Source organism: Lontra canadensis, unplaced genomic scaffold (genome assembly GCF_010015895.1).
Source record: "Lontra canadensis isolate GAN:19392208 unplaced genomic scaffold, GSC_riverotter_1.0 scaffold61, whole genome shotgun sequence".
NCBI classification, from domain to species: domain Eukaryota; kingdom Metazoa; phylum Chordata; class Mammalia; order Carnivora; family Mustelidae; genus Lontra; species Lontra canadensis.
In genome coordinates, this window is record NW_022631055.1 from 10,589,613 (window position 1) to 10,605,188 (window position 15,576).

Here is a 15,576-nt window from a genome sequence, read left to right on the forward strand (position 1 = left end):
TCGGGGTATGAGCTTACAACATTTTTGATGAATCAATATATTTCCAAAGTCAGGTTATTTTATTTATTTATTTATTTATTTATTTATTAGATTTTTATTTTTCTGCCTTCTATGCTACAAACTTATTTCCAAGTCCTGAAGTGTTGTTAAGCATCGTTTTTTTTTTTTAATTAATTAATTTATTTGAGGGAGTGTGCAAGGGGTCAGGGGGGAAGGTCAAAGGGAGAGGGACACAGAGAATCCCAAGCCAACTCTGAGCTGAGCACGGAGCCCAACAAGGGGGGTCAATCCCAGGACCCTGAGATCATGACCCAAGCTGAAATCAAGAGTTGGAGGCTCTAACATCTTAGCCACCTAGGTGCCCCTTAAGCAACCTCTTTTAAAGACTGCATTGTGTTTTATTTTCTGGATGGTTCAGAATTCATTTAGCCAATCCCCCTCTTGTTGGACGTTTAAGTTGCTTCCAGTTTTTCAGGCTTATAAATAGCACAGAGCAGAGAAGTACAACCCTATAGCTAAATCTTTACACATCCTTGTGTATTTCCCCAGAATAATCCTCAGAAATAAACTCCTTAAATTAAAGGATGCTGGATTTGGTTACCATCCCTGCACAAGCCCTGGGAAGGTGGGGTCATTCTGAGGGTCTTAGGACTGAGTCAGGCACATGGAGCTCCAGGGCCCGCTGGCCCCCAAGTCTGCATGTCCCACGTGGGGACTATCCCCATCCACCTCTCCTCTCCCCACCCCACCCCCAGGCTTGGGGCTCACCCCAGAGGATGAATGACGCCTCCCTGCCAGACGTTGAGGCCATTTGTCTTGTGCTCCGGAATCCTGAAGAGATAAAATCTGGGCAGAGCACATTTATTTATTCAATGTAGTTCTGGGCAGGTGAGCCCTACCCTTGGGGATCCCCTCCAGCTCAGGGTTAAGAGTTTACAGGGAGAAAGAGCAGGTCACGGGATACAGACCAGCTCCAGGATATGCCCTATATGGCCCCGAGGAGGCCCCATTCCCCACCTGGGGCCCACCTTAATCCCAGCTCCAACCACTCAAATGGTCCCCTTGAGGCCCCACAAAGATCCAAGTTCTCTTGTCTTCAGACAACCAGAGCACACGTCCTCATCCCATCCCCCGCCCCCCCGAACTGTGTGACACATCTCAGACTCTCCTCAGCTGTGGTGTCTGCCCAGATAGTGTGCAGAGTGTGCCTCCTCTATGCCAGGGCTCCTGACCCCTGACCCCCACCAGATCACCAGGGGAGCTGGGTAAATATTCAGAGACTCAGATTCTGCCGGGCCTGAGAGGTGCCCAGGAACCTATATTCTCACAAAAACTGGTTCTCCCGACTCTTTCCACAGAGCTGTCTTCTCGTCCCTCATCTCTGCTGATGTGAGGAGACAGGGCATTTGGCCCCTGGGTCAAGCAGGCCCCCGGCCTGCGAAGCAAGGGGAAACAGATGGCTTCAAGGCTGCTTTCTCAGGTAACGTAAGTTCAGGAGGCTTGGCAGTCAAACTGGCCTCTCCTGGCAGGGGGACTTGGCAGGGCCAACATGAACGGCCTCACAAAGCCATCCTCACAGCCTCTCCGGCCATGAGTCCCCATGCGCTTGCTTGCTGGGATGCATGGGCACGTCTCTGGCCGGCCAGGCCTGCAGGGGTTTGTGGCTGGAGAATCCAAGTATAGTCTCAGGCTCCTGTGGATGCTTCCTCTAGAAGGTCCTGGCCGCAACAGCACACCAGGTCTGAGGAGAAAGGGCCTCTGTGGGCCAAAGGTGGGTCTGTGTAGACAGAGGCCCACACACGTCACCGCCTTCCTGGGCCCCGGGTCTCCTGGGCCAGCCCAGCGGACTCGAGAGGGTCAGACCCTTTCCCACCACCACTTCTCTCCCCCATACCAGAGGCAAGAAGGTAAGCCTCCCGGTTTCTGTACCAGGGCCTCTTGGGAGCCCCTAGGCCTGCGGTGGGTTGTGTGATGAACCAGAGGTCCCTGTGGGCAGGGACCCCAGAGATGCCCTGCTCAGTTCCAGCCATTTCCAATTCCTGGACTTTCAAAATAAAAGCAATCTGTTAAACGTACAACAAAATGCATTCTCCGTCTCAGTCTGTGGTGACTCCAGCCCTTCTGTTGCTCTGACCAAAACCTTGGAGTGGTCCCTGTGTCTTTTCTCTTAGATCCCATGCCCCATCCATCAGAGAATCCTGTCAGCTGGATTCCAACTTATTCTAGAACCCAACCACCTCTCTCAGCACAGGGGCCTGACAGGACCGGGTGGCGACGGGGCGAGAATGGTCTGGGGTCAGGCTATTGTCACTGACCAGCATATGTGCTCCGCCCCCTTCTGTCCAGATTCAATTTCATCATTACTATTCTTAGCAAGAAAAGCAGTTCTTCCGTCATATAGAAAATGTGGATTTGTGTGTGTGTGTGTGTCTTTAATATGGCATCACAATCCCCCAAATTCTTCTTCAGATCTCGTGTCTGGTTGCAAAGTTCTCATGGAGGCTCCTTTTCGGCATAGGGAGCCAGAGCAAGACACTCAAATATCTGGGAGCCCCCTGAGATGCTGAGACCAGGGCCAGTGGAGCCCCAACCCCACAGCAGCCTGCCCTGCTTGGACTCTTCCGTGGGATGATTCTGCCACCACCACAGGTACGACGATGTGACAGATATGCAAGGATGACATGGAAAGCTGGGTCCCTTCCCCCAGGGGACACTTCTGCCTCGCTCTGTCAGCAGGAGAGGGTTCCTCCCTGGAGCACGTGTCAGGACCTGTCTTCCTGTGGGACCCCAGGCTCAGCACTGGGTGAGACGGACAGACATGGGTTTTTTCTGGGAATTGGGGGTGTGTAGGGTGTATGTGTGTGACGACACATGCTGTGCTGCCCGCCCCCCCAGCTCCTCTGGCCTGGAGGGGACATTAACCAGGCACAGCCTCCCAGTCCCCTCTCCTATCCCAGCCCCATCGACATTCCAGGTCAGGGCCTACAGTGGGCCTTAGGTGGCAGCTCTTCCAGACCGGCTTCTGCTGAGCCTTGCTTTGCAGGCTACCACCATCAGACTGGACTCCCCAAGTGCATCCGAGTGGCTCCACTCAGGGCTTAGAGGAGCCAGCCCTCTTGTCCAAGTGAGGAAAGGAGGAGGCCCAAGCCCATGTCACCCGGCAGGTCCACGGCAGAAGATGAATGGAAGCCAGACGGCCTTCTTCAGCTGAGAAAGTGGGGGCAGGACCAGGGAGGAAGGAGGAGCAGACCGCTCCCAGACCTGGATGCTAGAGCCAGCAGCTCTCCTCAGCCCCAGCTCAGCCCTGAGGCCTACCCAAGCCCACTCACTTCCAGCCTGGCCTCCTCTGTCTTCCTGAGCCCCCAAGGCCGGCCAGAGGCTTCTCCCCTTCTGCAGCCTTCTATCCATCTTCCGGCTCCTCCTTTGGTCTTGCTGCTTTGGCAGACTCCAGGCAAGGGAGCAAAGCTGGTGAGGAGAAGGCGTCTGTGCCCGACTCAGCCAGACTCCCTTCCAGCCAGTCAGGCTGCCCTCCCCTTGACAGGCTGCCTAAAGGCACCCTGCCCCCCAACCTTCCCCCACCCTCGCCCCCATGCTCTCCCTACCTCTATGGCCCCCAGCCCTGACTCAGCCCATAAATTACCTGGGGATGGTCGCTGACTCAGCCAGGAAGCCCAGAGTCCTGCTCCTCACCCCCAGGCCTCAACTCCACAGCTGGCTCTCATTCCGGAATGCTTGGTCCCCTCCCTTCAGGAAATTCCTGGAAAATATCAGGCTTCTTCTAGGGGAGATCTAACCACAGCCACAGCGGGGAAGGGAGCCACGACAGCCTCATCCATCATTCTGCCACGCTGGCCCTCCTCCCCAACTGCTGTGTTTGTGTGGGGCTGAGCATGGAGGTGTCGGTCCCCACGAAGTGACAGGCACATGGCCACGGAGGGACCACAGGGCAGGGAAGAGGGAAGAGAGGCCAGCGTGGGGTGGGGCAGTCAGGGCAGGCTGCTGGGAGGCAGGACCAGTCCTGGGCTAGGAAGGACAGTAACAACTGGTAAGTAAAGGGATGGAACGGGTGCTCCAGGCTCAGGGAAACACCTGAGCCAAGGTGAGACAGGGACAAGAAGCCTCGTATGTACATGGGGTCGGAGGGAGTTGGAGAATTACAGGCCTGAAGGGACACTGGTCCTTGTAACATCCTGGGACCTTTCTTGGGCTCTTTAGGGCTGCTCAGGCCTGGGGGATGGGGCAGGGTCTCTGCACCGTCATGCTCCAGTCAGAGGGTAGCAGCAGGGCTCCAGCCCTCCAGGAGCCCAAGCTGAGGCATGTGGTTTAGGCATTAGGGCACTGTGGGGCTAAGGGAAAGCTTCCTTCCTCCTCCGGATTCCTCCTTGAATACTTTCTTTGGAAAGCCCATTCATTTATTAGGGAAAGCCAAGTCCAGTGCACACATAATACATCTCTTTATTTTGGCTGCTTCCCCTCAGACAATAACAACTTTTTTTTTTTTTTTTTTTTTTTTTTTGACAGAGAGATACAGAGAGCCCGCAAGAAAACAGAGCAGCAGGCAAAGGGAGAGGGAGGAGCAGGCTCTTCACTGAGCAGAGAGCCCGATGCGGGGCTCGATCCCAGGACTCTGGGATCATGACCTGAGCCAAAGGCAGATGGTTAACTGACTGAGCCACCCAGGCATCCCAGACAATGACAACTTTTTTAAAGTTCGAAAATTCCTGCTCATCTTCCCCTGAGGAAGGATGGCTGAGTGATGTGGCTGTAGCCATAGTAACAAGGGTACCGAAAAGAGAAACAAAGTAAGCCAGGGGACCTACGGGGTGGGGAGTGCGGGTGGCTGCCCTGAGGCCCTAGGCCCTGGGGGCAGATGGTCCTTCATTCCCAGTCCGGACTAGACCTTTCCACAGCCTCCGTGCCCGTCAAAGCCTGAAGAGATTTCATCAACATTCTCAAAATTGTGTGTTGGACCACCTGACCGGACTCTAGACCCCCAGAGACAGATCTGCCCACAGACCCACCCCTTGCTGTCTGTTCAAGGTATGAAAGGAAGAGGAAAAAACTGTGGGGGGTAGACCTGACAGACCCACTGTGGGATTCCGCCTCTGGAGAGACGCTCCAGTGCACCCAACCCTGCTTCCCAGCCCTGTGCAGGGGTCTGTCCTGTTCCCAGAGCCCAAGGTGGGGCTGGGCAGGCAGGGAGGCTTACCTCTGTGAGCCCCAGCCCTGGGAGGGGGCAGGGCTCTGCCTGCTCCTCTGGGCTGGTAAGGGGGATGGGCATCCTGCCTCATTGTCACTGGCCCAGCCGCACTTCCAGAAATTCTTCCTGCCAGTAAGAAGAGGAAAGAAAAGCCTGGGCAGCCTTTTGGGCTGCCAGGAAGGGGGTGGGCAAGTGGGAACCAAGTTTCCCATAGCTCTCACGGGCCAAGCCAGGGCTCTGGGGCCTGCTGCCTGGGCCAAAGGGTCGGCTCAGCCCTGGGACAAAGGTGGCCCCCAGTCTGAGGTGTCAAAAGAACTGACCAGTGAAATGGGGGCTCACTCAAGTCCATGCCCAGGCAGGCTGTGTTTGTGGCTGCAGAAGAGAGATGGGAAGAAAGAAGGCCTGGAAATTGCTGGGCTTCCCACAGGTCTTTTCTAAATGGCGGAGTGGGGGGTGTGTGGGGGGGAAGGTCAGAAAAGACTAAAGCTCATATTCAATCCAAAGTAATAATGGACTCACCTCTTACTTCAGTGTCTAGTCTTATAGATCTTGAAGGGGGACATAGTAAAAATTACTATTATTATTACTATTATCCAGTATAGCATTTTCCTGGTGTGTTCTACACAACACCAGCCTACAGGGGTAATTTTTTTTTTAAGATTTTATTTATTTATTTGTCAGAGAGAGAGAGAGAGAACAAGCAGAGGGAGCAGCAGGCAGAGGGAGAGGGAGACTCCCCATCAGGCAGAGAGCCCGATGTAGGGCTCGATCCCAGGACCCCAGGGACATGACCTGGGCCAAAGGCAGACACTTAATAGACTGAGCCACACAGGCGCCCCTACGGGGTAATTTTGGATAAAACGGTAGGTTTGCAGAACTTAGCACATCAGTTACCCTCTTTAAGACTCCCAGGGCTCAGTGTAAGTATTAAATTCTCAAAGAAATCCTTCAGAGACTCAATGCGCTTTGTTAATCCAGTGTTTCTCAAATGTATTCAACCACAGAACCCCTTTGTCATGGGACACTATGAAGTAGGGTTCCCAGATACACATTTTGGGGAATGCTGCTTTAAAGCTTTTGAGGGTGGTTTTCTAACTTTGTTCCAGCCATGTGCCACAGGGGTGGTATGAGGGAAAGGGGGAAATGAGTCAGCTGAACTCTGGGTCTCCATCCCACCCCACCCACCCCAATTCAACCAGCGGTTCCTTTATTCTGCTGGAACTGGGTCTCCAACAATATATTTTTATTTGATGAAAGGCCTCTGCTGCTAAAACTAGATCTGAGAGCCAACACTTTATGGTTCTTCATGAATATATGCTTTTACTTTTTTTTTTTTAAGATTTTATTTACTTATTTGACAGAGAGAGAGAGAAAGAGTACACACAAGCAGGGGGAGCAGCAAAGGGAGAGGGAGAAGCAGGCTCCCCACTGAGCAGAGAGCCCGATTCTAGGACCCTGAGATCATGACCTGAGTTGAAGGCAGACGCTTAACTGATTGTGCCACCCAGGCGCCCTTTCTTTTTTTTTTTTTTTTTTTTTTTTACTTTCTTTTTTTCCCCATGAATATATGAAGAAAAAGAAAAGAGGCAGAATTGATCAGGGGTGGGGGGTAGAATCTAGAAATAAAAATAGTGACATTAAAATGCTATTATAAATTAAACAGAACAGGAACACAGTGTGGGAGGAAATCACCCCATGTGTAAATCTCAGAATGCTCTGTCCAAGTATTTCTAATTCCATTTTACAGGTGAAGAAACTGAGACAGGAGGAGTTGAGCCATGGGCCCAGGACTATCTCTGACTAGGTATTTTGCCATCCTTCCCCAGGACTGCAGAGTGGGCCTGCCTTCAGAAAGCTCCTAGGTTCATGGTTGAGGCAAAACTTGCCCACCAAAGAATGGAGAGTGGAAGCAATACCTTGCAAATGCAAAGTCACAGTGGTTTGGCCTGTCAGAGAGCAGAAGAGAAGGATTTGGGAAGCAAGGAGCTCAGGAAGGCTTCTCTTTGTGATCTGGAATTGCCCCATGATATGCCCCAGAGTTTGGCATGATTCTGCTCTATGAAAACTCATTTCTGTCTTCAGTTCTAGAATTCCTTAGCCATTGTCTCTCTGAATATTGCCCCTCATTCTTTCCAATCTCTCTTCCTGGGATTCTACTTGGCATAGGTTGGACCTTCTCCTTCTATCCTCTCTCCCTCTCCCTCTTACCTCTTTGTGCTGCATTCTGGGTAAATTCTCAGATCTCCTTCTCTGGCTCTGTTTATCCCACTGAGTTTTAAATTTCAACAATCACTTTTTTTTTTAAAGATTTTATTTATTTATTTGACAGACAGAGATCACAAGTAAGCAGAGAGGCAGGCAGAGGGAGAGGGGGAAGCAGGCTCCCCGCTGAGCAAAGAGCCTGATTCGGGGCTTGATCCCAGGACCCTGAGATCATGACCTGAATAATAAGGATCATCAGAATTATGGTAGAAGTAATATCGACCACATTATGAGATAATATGTTGCAAACTAGACTTTCCCCAATATCTTATTGTACTCCTTAGCTCTGCCCACTTCTTGTAACTAGTTTGCCTTGAGACTCACAAGAAGAATGTGAACATTTGCGTGGCCCCTGGGTTTATGGAGGGGACCCAATGACCATCAGCTTTAGGACTCCAGGTGGGAAGTTCTTCTATTATTCTGCACCATCCGTGTAACCTTGGGAATGTCCTCCTACCTCCTCAAACCTTGGCTTCTCACCTGAGGCTGCACCAGATGAGCCCATTCTGACTGTGATTCTTTCCCACATCAGTCCCTGAAGCTTCCCCTTCCTACTCTGCCTTGTCCTTCCCCTTTTCCTGGTCCAGTGAAAGATCTAGGTGAGCAGAGGCCAGGCACTGATAACAGCTGAACAATGACAGCAGAAGCTCCCCAACTGAGGGCGTGGGAACCAGCTGAGATTCTGGGAGAGGGGCCGGAAAAGAGGAGGGGGGAAATCCAACAGCTGGACAGGCAGTCCCGTCCGCCCCCAGCCCTGCCCTGGAAGCTCTGCTTGGCAACGGGGGTAAACCAGGGTGTTTCTCTTGGATGCTCATCTCCTGAGCCACTCATTCATTCAATAGCTATCTACTGGACACCTACTAGGTAGCAGGCCCTATGCCAGGAACAACCTTGCCCCTGGGGACTGTCCCTTCCACTCAGCAGAAACATTCATGACTGTTGTTACAGGGCTCACAGCACAGTCCTAGGAAGCTAGGGAGCAGGAAGGGCTCTGCTCCATAAATCTTCTTTTTTTTTTTTTTTAATTTTTTATTAACATATAATGTATTATTAGCCCCAGGGGTACAGGTCTGTGAATTGTCAGGCTTACACACTTCACAGCACTCACCATAGCACATACTCTCCCCAGTGTCCATAACCCAACCGCCCTCTCCTACCCCCTTCCTCTGGCAACCCTCAGTTTGTTTTATGAGATTAAGAGTCTCTTATGGTTTGTCTCCCTTCCAATCCCATCTTGTTTCCTCTTTTACTTCCCTGCCCCCCAAGCCCCCCACGTTGCCTCTCAAATTCCTCATATCAGGGAGATCATATGATAATTGTCTTTCTCTGATTGACTTACTTCGCTCAGCATAATACCCTCTAGTTCTACCCACGTCATCGCAAATGGCAAGATTTCATTACTTTTGATGGCTGATAGTATTCCATTGTATATATACACCACATCTTCTTTATCTATTCATCTGTTGATGGACATCTAGGTTCTTTCCATAGTTGGCTATTGTGGACATTGCTGCTATAAACATTCGGGTGCAGGTGTCCCTTCGGATCACTACATTTCTATCCATAACCCTTCTTGACAAGAAGTTGCCTTTACTTTTGCAAGAGCACAGGGAAAAGGGGTCTTTACTCCCCACTCTGCTACTACCCACCCACCCCGGGCCTGAGGGAATGAAATCCTCTGGGAAGTTTGCCTGAATACAGTCAAAAGAAATAGATTGGCTGCATTTTGTGGCCTCCAATATGCTGTTGGACACACGACCCTTACTATCAACAGTTGTGCAGAAAGCTCTAGATGTCTGTTAACCTTCCCTTTGCTACCACAGGATTTACTTCTTTAAAGGGGGGAAAGAGTGTCCCAAATCCATCATGGAAATTGCTCGATTTCCCCCAGAAAAGGCCACTGGGAACACTTTCCCATCTTTGTTAAAGGGGAGAAAAAGTCTGAAAAGTTTGGTGAGCAATTTTTCTTGGAAACTGCGAATGGTAAGCTTTTTAAGCCCACCTCTTGAGCTGGCCACTGGGTTTCCTCGGGACTGCAGTCATTCTTCTGCTGGTCTGGATTTCAGTTGGTAAAACAGGCCCCAGCAATTCCCGATTTCCTCTCGGAAGAGCAAACACGAAAAAAGACTCAAGATTTTTGGCTCTCAGTCTCTGTTGGGCTCCACAGGGAGGTATTTCAAACTCTGATGTTACGTGACGTCATCACCGGGCCCTGCTCAAGGCCAGCACGTCACAGAGCAAGAATACCACGTGCTCACGGATCCCGCACACGTATATGATGTACACATAGCCTACCCACATATACGCCATTCTGAGGTCTGCTATATTCAGTATGCACACAGCATAATTCCCCACACAGCACGGACACAGAATACAAACATACATTTCTATGCTCTACAGACATCCCTACGCACAGACACAGACATAGACATACACACGCACACACACATACACACACTACACACAGATCTGTGCCACGTTTATATCACACATGTGAACATAAATGCACTGTACACGTATGCCACATTCGCAAATGCATGAATGCTAACATACACAAGGATGTGACCAACATATCCTATTTTCTGATTAAAGTTCTTAAGATTTTAGTTTCTTTGTAAGCCTAATTACATAACCCATCAACTTTTCTTGGTCTCTTCTTTTCTTTCTTGACAATATTTATGGATTTCTTTTTTCTCTTTCAGCAAAAAACAAAGCAACAACAGCGACAGAAATTTTCTTCATATTGGCTATACAGAAATGCAACCAGGTGCAAATTTATCCAAAATTCCAGAAAAACAAATGAGCCAATAAATCAGATTTGGGCTTGTTTACCCTCTCTCTTCTTGCTTACAAAACTGTGGTCATGCTTTTGTCTGTTCACAGACAAGTGGGAGATGCTTGGGGACAGCTGTCTTCTTCTAGATGTTTGCCCTGGGGGAACACACACAAGAGTTGTCACAAATCTTTGGAGAAGCACTTCTTACAGAAGGTTGGTTCTCTTCCCCACCTCTCTGAGCCCCCCCCCCCCATTAAAACATGGCCATCGAGACAGTGAAGACGGGAGGTAGGAAGGCATGTATACCGTCGCCAACACCAGGAGACCACAGCAGACATTACTGATGGATCAAGGCATCTATCCCTCCCAGCCTGGACTTGGGGTCACAGTCCTCCAGAGTCTTACCAGTTAACCAGAGCTGGCAACTAAGGTGGGAACGACGTGAGATCCCACAGAGCCCAAGCCCCTCAGTGTATAGATGACGACACCAACAGCCCAAGAACGGGGAGTGATTCATGTGAGATCACACGGCACAATTCCTAGCAAAATGAGCCCTCTGCTCAGCTCTGTGCTCCAACAGATGTGACTGATATGGGAACGAGGGCCTCCCCTGAGGCTGAAGAAGAGGGGCCAGAAGAAGGTGAGGCCAGGCTTGGATTTCCCTAGAGGCACCAACTTGTTTCCCTGGTCTAAGCCCTGCGCACCCTCACTGGCATGAGCCGAGGGTCCCTGCTCTCTCGGTGACAGCACAACCGTGCCCACCAGCCCTGTGCCTTGGGCCTTCAGGATCAAGGCAGCGAGTGGAGAACCTTCCAGGGTTCATGGATGTCATCTTCCCTTCTCCCCCATCTCAGCCATCCCCTCCTTCCTGAAGCCTTCAGCCTCACTACCTCTTGCCAAGGCCCTCTCCCCAGAATCACTGCCTCTCACAAACAGATGTCCATCCATATGCTGGCCTCACCAGGGGTCCCACAGCTAAACCAGAAGTGCCTTCTCCCAATGGCCACTCCTTTGCTTTTACTATGCCTTTTCCAGAAGCCCTTTCCACCCTCCCTGTTGCCTCTGGCCCATCCTTGAATGCCAGTTGCAGATGTCCCCCGCCTTCCCCAAAGCACACATGGCTTGCTCTAAGTCACCAAAACTGTGTTTCTGGGCTTTTCTCACCAGTCTGATCCGAGAGTGGAATGTGTCTGGGTTTTATCCCCTTAGTGCAATGGACTTTGGACCTTTCATACCCACGGCACTCTTCTCCAGAAGAAGCCCTTCCTCCCAGATAGCACAGGCCTCCTGTGGAAACTTCCACTTGCTCACACTCAAGCTCCTTGGCATGACCCCAGCTCCCGGCACATTGTGGGTGCTGAGGACATATCTGTTGAGGGGGCACAAGGGACTCATAGGTGATGGAGCCCCGGCCTCCGGGCAGGAAGGTTCCTGGCCAACCCCACTCCCCTCAACAGAGCACAAGGCAAGACACAGGAAGTTTCCCATGGACTGGTTCCCTGGCCTCCAGGCACTTCCTCTCAGGCCAGTCCTATCTCAGGGCGACAGCTGCTGCAGGCAGCACTAATGGGGGACCCTGGAGGGGAGGCTTCTCCTGGGAGGCCCTGTCACAGGGCCAGTTGGACACAGTGTCCCCACCTGTGCTGCGGCTTCCAGCCTGGGGTGGGCATTGCGGCTGCCAGGGACATTCTTTCCCAGGGGTCAGGATACAGCTGCTGGGAGCTGGGGAGGGCTAGAGAGGGCCTGTGAGCCTCAGCATTTGAGTCACATCACAGCCAGATGGACAGATGCCTACACCAACCAATGTGCCACCACACATTCTCATCACATACACGCGCTGCACACCCCCCCCCCACCATGTGATGACAAACAGCACAATGGCGCCCCTGGCATGACCACGGCCACCAGGGGGGTTGCACAAAGCCAACACTGGGAGAGGCTGAAATGACTGCAGACAAGGAAGGAAGAAAATAGAGCAACCAAAGACAGAAGTGGGAAAAAAGGTGCTTTATTGGTGGGAAAAGCCTCAGGTCCTGTTGCTTCCACCCTGGCTCAACCCCAGAGACTGGAAGGACTATCTTGGTCTTTTTTGGACCCCAGAGCCCACAGGGCACAGAGCTCAGCCCGGTCAGCCTCACTGGCAGCCCCCAGGAGGTATGTGGTAGGAAAAATGTGGGATGGGGACCCAGGAAGTCTGAGTCGCCAGGTTCGGCCAGGACCAGCTGGGCAACCTTGGACCAGTCCTTGGACTTTTCAGTTTTCTGGTCTCTGCGTAAAGGGCAGTTCCAAGGTCCTTTAAGCTGTGAAAGTATGTGAGAGGAGGTGGGGTAGGGTGAACCAGGGGGGATGGGAGCTTAGGGAGGGGAACCCTCCGACTGTGGAGTCTGGGGATCTGGGAGCCCAGCACAGATAGCCCCTTCAAGATTTCCCAGAGAGAGGGCAGGAGGGGCAGCATGGAGCCACAGTGAGGGGGTGGGGAGGCAGTGGGCTGCAGAGAACTAACCTGGAAGGGAGGCCAGGAGGCCTGATCCTCCCTCCAGTGGCTAAGAAGCCCCTCCCTGAGGCCAGTGTCCCCTCCCCACCCTCGCAGCCCCACAGGGCTGAGCCTGCTTGTCCCTGCTTCTAGCAGGCAGGCCCCTGTCTGAGAACCGGGCTCCCCGGCTTGTGACGATGATTCAAAGAGACAGCGTGTGGAAAGGACTCAAGAGTGCACCTGGAATGCTAATGTCGGTGGTCGTATTGTTGTCCTCACACCTATTAATGCATGTCTCTCTGTCCTCATCCTAGGTGGAGACTCTCCTAAGGCGAGGATCATTCTTTTGTCCTTCGGCAATTTACCAACATATTTCTAGTCATTTGCTTCATTGATTCTGCCAGCAACCTAGCATGGCGGGCGTTAGCAGTCCCATCTCGCAGGTGATGATGAATCTATGACTCAGAGAGGACAAGTGACGGTCCCCAAGGTCATCCTTCCACAAGGTGGCAGCGTCAGGACCAGGACCCCAACCTGAGTTCAAATGATGTCCTCCTTCTTCCTGCCAAGAATCTCATCCACGGAAAAGAGAAAAAGAAACACGTTTCCCTGTTAGAGCTGCCTGGAGGAGGAGGAAGAGGAGGAAGAGGAGGCAGAAAGGAAGGAAGGAAGGAGTTTCTTTGAGGTTCACCCATGTAGCTGTAGATCATTCTTTTTCATTGCTGTGTATATTTCTACCTTATAAATATACCCCACTTTGTTACCCATCTTTCTGTTGACATATATTCAGAAATGCGGATTAAAACTCCAACGCAACCCCTTTCCATATGCATTAGAGAAGCTCACACGAAGCAGGCCAAGGAGGCCGACAAGCAGGCCGACAATACTAAGTGTTGGTGAAGGTTGTGGGCAGGACCAGTGGGGCTCCCAGACACCGGTGGTGGAGGTGAAACATGCTAGAACCTTCCCTCCCTGTTCAGCAACATCAGCTCGGGTTGTACGTACTCATATCCTCTGAGCCAGCAACCTACCCTGGGTATATACCTGAGAGAAAGGTGTGCTCATGTCTAGGACCTGTCCTAGAATGATCATGGCGGCCGTAATGATTGTTCCGTCACTGTGTACATTGCTGCCAGGCTCTCCACTGTGGGATTGTACCATCTCCTATCAGCCGGTATCAGTTGTAAGCAGGGCTGACGGAAGTGTCCTTAGGCACATGCCTCGTGTGAACTTTCCATTATTTCCTGACCACTGTTTCCCAGCAGTAGATTGCTGGGTCAGAAGCATGTCCGTCTTCAAGCTGTGAGAGCCACATCGCTGCCCTGGCTTCCCCTTCCGCCGACCCCATGTGCCTGTGGCTTTGAGGCTTCCACCAACCTAGAAGTCACTCCCTGTTCAAACGCAAGCTCCCCTCCCAGGAGCCCAGAGAGCCAAGGCTTTCCAGACTCCTGGCAGCGAGAGGAAGGAAGGTTTGGGGTAAACACGCTGGAAGCACAATGGCCACAGCTCTCAGGGCCAGGCCACCGGGGGCCGTGGGGTCACCAGCCTTCTTCCGCCGGCTGAGCCCAGGCTTATCAGAGAGGCCGTTGGGGCCAATGTTGTCTGCTGGTGCTGGTGGCGCCCAGCTGCACCACCACCCCCTACCCCCAGGCAGAGCACCAGAAGTAAGGGACCAGGGGCCACTGGCCCAGGAACACCGAGGAGGCCTGGTCTAACATGGGAGCTTCCGTGGGTGAGGGCAGCACCCAGCACTTCCTTCTCCTCAGCCTTACAGTTGGGCGCTGGCTTCTCTCTGAACCGCTTCTAGATTTCCCTTCCCTAAATGCCCAGGGGCTGTCTCTGTGTGGAGGTAGGCAGGGGTGGGTGCAGGGGCTTGGGGGAGGAGGCAAGAATGGCCCGGTGTCCAGGCCCTTCCCCCTCTTTGAGATCAGGCATGGTTTCCCTGAGGTGATGGGGAGAGCCCCAAGAAGTACCCCTCTTGGCCAACAGGCAGGGCCTGAAATGCCCCCATTTGTATTCAGTGCCTTTGTATTCAGTGCTGGCCCACCTGCCCATCCACCCAGGGAGTGGCAGGCAGCCCAAGGGAGGGAGGTGATGAGACCCGTTCCTCCCAGCAGGGAAGGGGAAGGAAGGTTGCAGGAAGCCCACTTCCCCAGCTTCACAATTCGGCTGCCAGCTGCATGGGTCAGGCCAGCTGTTCCAGCCATTCCCACACAGTCAAGCCCTTTCTCCACGCCAGGGGGAGACCCAGCCCTCCATTTCCCCTGGGTTCTTTCCTGCCAAGGGTCGGCCTGTGCCAACCCCCGGGGCAGAGACTGGGCGTCTGCAGGGGATAGTGAGCTGGACATGGGCTCTGGAGTGGGCGGAGGACCCAGCTTCCCTGGAGACAAAGGCCCAGAGAAGAGGGGACTATCTGGTCTCAGCTGCCACATCTATAAGACAGGACTAACAATATGTGGCTCCTAGAGGCCAAGCTCAGGGTGGGGACCAAGGGAAGAAAGAAGGTAGGATGAGCAGCCTTCACCATGGCCTGCCTCGGCACCCAGACTGGAGCTCCCAGCTCCTGAGGTTCCCCCACCTTCCCACCGTCTGCTCTGAGCTCCTGCCACCAAGGACCACCCTGCCTGACCAGCTTCATTCCCACGCCACAGCCACAAGCTCCGGACACCTGGTGCCCTCAGAGTTGTTGTAGGCCAGGCCTCTGTCACTAGTTAGTTTCCTGCAAGTAGAGCCTGAAATGGGGACCCCTGTGGAAAGGGTTAACGGGGAGCATTCTCAGGAGCCAGGCAGCGAGGAAAGCAGGATGGGGAGGGAGTGGAATGAAAGCCAGGATGTAGCCTCTAGCTCCTGCTGGATCCCAGGAAT

At 52.6% G+C, this 15,576-nt stretch overlaps 1 long non-coding RNA gene across 2 annotated transcripts; it reads left to right on the forward strand.

Moving 5' to 3' along the window:
* The first annotated feature begins 2,541 nt into the window (after positions 1-2,541).
* LOC116879479 lies at positions 2,542-10,425 on the forward strand. Of its 2 annotated transcripts, none has more exons than XR_004385033.1 (3): positions 2,542-2,649; positions 6,948-7,004; positions 10,346-10,425. It is a non-coding gene; the product is annotated as an uncharacterized LOC116879479 (long non-coding RNA). The 2 variants fall into 2 exon arrangements; XR_004385034.1 differs by lacking the exon at positions 2,542-2,649 and adding an exon at positions 4,853-5,040.
* The last annotated feature ends 5,151 nt before the right edge of the window (positions 10,426-15,576 follow it).